We start from the raw sequence: 3,487 nt of genomic DNA on the forward strand, positions 1-3,487 counted from the left end.
CCTGTCCTCTTATTGGTGTGAGGTAGTGAAGGGTCTGATGTCCTCTCTCTTATTGGTGTGAGGAAGTGAAGGGTCTGATGTCCTTCCTCTATTGGTGTGAGGTAGTGAAGGGTCTGATGTCCTTCTCTTATTGGTGTGAGGTAGTGAAGGTCTGATGTCCCTCTCTTATTGGTGTGAGGTAGTGAAGGGTCTGATGTTCTCTCCTCTATTGGTGTGAGGTAGTGAAGGGTCTGATGTCCTTCCCTCTTATTGGTGTGAGGTAGTGAAGGGTCTGATGTCCTGTCCTCTTATTGGTGTGAGGTAGTGAAGGGTCTGATGTCCTCTCCTCTTATTGGTGTGAGGTAGTGAAGGGTCTGATGTTCTCTCTTCTTATTGGTGTGAGGTAGTGAAGGGTCTGATGTTCTCTCCTCTTATTGGTGTGAGGTAGTGAAGGTCTGATGTTCTCTTCTTTATTGGTGTGAGGTAGTGAAGGTCTGATGTTCCTCTCTCTTATTGGTGTGAGGTAGTGAAGGGTCTGATGTCCTTCCTCTTATTGGTGTGAGGTAGTGAAGGTCTGATGTCTCTCTCTTATTGGAAGTGCCATGGGATCTTTAATGACCTCAGAGAGTCAGGACACCCGTTTAACGTCCCATCCGAAAGACGGCACCCTACACAGAGCAGTGTCCCCAATCACTGCCCTGGGGCATTGGGATCTTTGTTTAGACCAGAGGAAAGAGTGCCTCCTACTGGCCCTCCAACACCACTTCCAGCAGCACCTGGTCTCCCATCCAGGGACTGACCTTGCGCCTGGAACGAAAAATTCCAAAAGTCCCAATAAACGTTGAATAAACTCGTCAAACTCGGTTGAAAAATCCTACTTTATTATGTTTTTCTCATATGTATCCAATAAAATCAGAGCCGGAGCATTTCGTCGTGTAAACCGACCGCATTTCAGAAGACAATGTTAGGTTCCCTTGTGCGCAGCTGACTACTGACAAAAGAGCGGACATGTCACTCCAAAAGCTCTCATTCGGCCTCACATCAAGCTAGACACCCCATTCAACCTTCTACTGCCTGTCGACATCTAGTGGAAGGCGTATGACGTGCATACAGATCCATAAATATAAGCCAGTTGAATAGGCAGGCCCTGACACAGAGCCTCTTTTTCAGAATTTTCACTTCCTATCTGGAAGTTTGCGGCCAAATGAGTTCTGTTTTACTCACAGATATAATTCAAACAGTTTTAGAAACTTCAGAGTGTTTTCTATCCAATAGTAATAATAATATGCATATTGTATGATCTAGAACAGAGTACGAGGCCGTTTAATTTGGGCACGATTTTTTCCCAAAGTGAAAACAGCGCCCCCCTATTAAGAAGAAGTTTTAATATACAGTAGTTAGCTGTGATCCCGTTCTAGTAGAATAGACCTGATATGGTTTATTACAGATCAGATATTCAATAAGACTGACGTTAATATACAGTAGTTAGCTGTGGGAGAGATGCTGCCCGGAAGTTACTCCAGCTTCGGCTGGACACCCTCAGTGTGGCAGACCATGCGGTGGAGTTCCGCACGCTAGCAGCAGAGGGTACCTGGAACACGAAAGCGTTGTTCGACATGTTCCTGCACGGATTATCGGAGGAGGTAAAGGATGAGCTGGCAGCCCGAGAGCTACCGACTGATCTCAACTCACTCATCGCTTTAACCATCCGGATCGATGGTCGGCTACGGGAAAGTAGGAGGGAGAAGAGATCCAATTGCAGTCCCAATCACTCACTCAGGGATCCCACCTTGCATCTGATGAACTCCGGAAATCCCCTGCGTCTACGTCCCCGAGAGGATCCGAGCTTACTCGAGTCCCTCCAAGAGCATCCAGAGACTGCCGATTCACCTCTTCCCGAGCCGATGCAGCTCGGCAGGTCTAGGCTGTCTACCGCCAAACACGTACGCAGACTTGAGACCCAGAGTTGTTTGTATTGCGGTACTGCCGGTCATTAAGTGTCTACCTGTCCCTTCAGGAGACCTAGCTCATTCGTTGGAGTGAGTACTCTGGTGGGTCTTAAAGATAATTTTTCATCTCCCCTTCTCCATGCCATCCTGTGGTGGGGCAACCAGTCCAAGTCTCTCCAGGTAGTCATCGACTCGGGGGCCGATGTGAGTCTCATGGATGTTACCCTGGCGTCCGAGCTGGGCATCCCCACTCAACCCCTCTCCATTCCCATGGGTGTTTAAGCGCTGGACGGGGGCTCTATAGGCCGGGTCACCCCCCAGACCACCCCTGTCAACCTACGAGTGTCGGGTAACCACAGCGAGATGATCCAATTCCTGCTGGTTGAGTCTCCACAGGTTCCTGTGGCATTGGGATTATCTTGGCTCCAGCAACACAATCCCTCCATTGACTGGGATACTGGTGCCATCGTGGGCTGGAGCCCGTCCTGCCACACTCATTGCCTGAAGTCAGCTCTGCCTGCCCCGTGACGTCTTCCTGGGGGCTTGGAAATTGCCCTGGACCTCTCTACCAGCTCCGCAGTGTACCAGGACTTCTGGGATGGGTTCAGTAAGGCCCGGGCCACTTCGCTTCCACAGCACCGACCGGTATCCAAGAAGGTCAAGCCTGAGGCGCTGGCACACCGCTATAGTGCCGCGGCTACAACCGAGACCTTTTTCCCCCCGCTCCAAGATCATTAGCCCCTCTGCTGTTTGTCCTCTGTTGCCTCATGCACTCCATATTGTTCCTACCTTTTCTGTGTCTAGAGTTAAAGCCATGTCTGACTGCCCCTTGTCTCCTGTTTCCAGGCCCACCCCACTGCCCCGTCACATTGACGGCCGACCGGCGGACATGGTGAGATGTCTCCTGAAGGTTCGACCTCGGGGCAGGGGATTCCAGTACCTGGTTGACTGGGAGGGTTATGGTCTGGAGGAGAGGTGCTGGGTCTCCGCTAGGGACATCCTGGACCCAGGCCTCATCTCTGAGTTCCATCGCCGGCACCCCGCTCAACCAGGTATGCGCCCAGGTAGGACGCCAGGTGCTGGGACCCCTGCCTGTCCTGACTCCGAGTCCGCCTGCCTGACCACTCTGGCTGACCCTGGGCCTGCCTGCCGTCCGGTACCTTTGCCCCACTACCCTGGATTACCGACCTCTAGCTGACCTGACCCTGGGCCTGCCTGCCGTCCGGTACCTTTGCCCCACTACCCTGGATTACCGACCTCTAGCTGACCTGACGCCTGGGCCTGCCTGCCGTCCGGTACCTTTGCCCCACTACCCTGGATTACCGACCTCTAGCTGACCTGACCCTGGGCCCTGCCTGCCGTCCGTTACCTTTGCCCCACTACCCTGGATTACCGACCTCTAGTGACCTGACCCTGGGCCTGTCTGCCGTCCTGTACCTTTGTTTGCCCCACTACCCTGGATGACCGACCTCTAGCTGACCTGACCCTGGGCCTGTCTGCCGTCGGTACCTTTGGCCCCACTACCCTGGATTACGACCTCCTAGCTGACCTGACCCTGG

This window comes from Salvelinus sp. IW2-2015, unplaced genomic scaffold, assembly GCF_002910315.2.
Source record: "Salvelinus sp. IW2-2015 unplaced genomic scaffold, ASM291031v2 Un_scaffold1446, whole genome shotgun sequence".
Classification (NCBI taxonomy): domain Eukaryota; kingdom Metazoa; phylum Chordata; class Actinopteri; order Salmoniformes; family Salmonidae; genus Salvelinus; species Salvelinus sp. IW2-2015.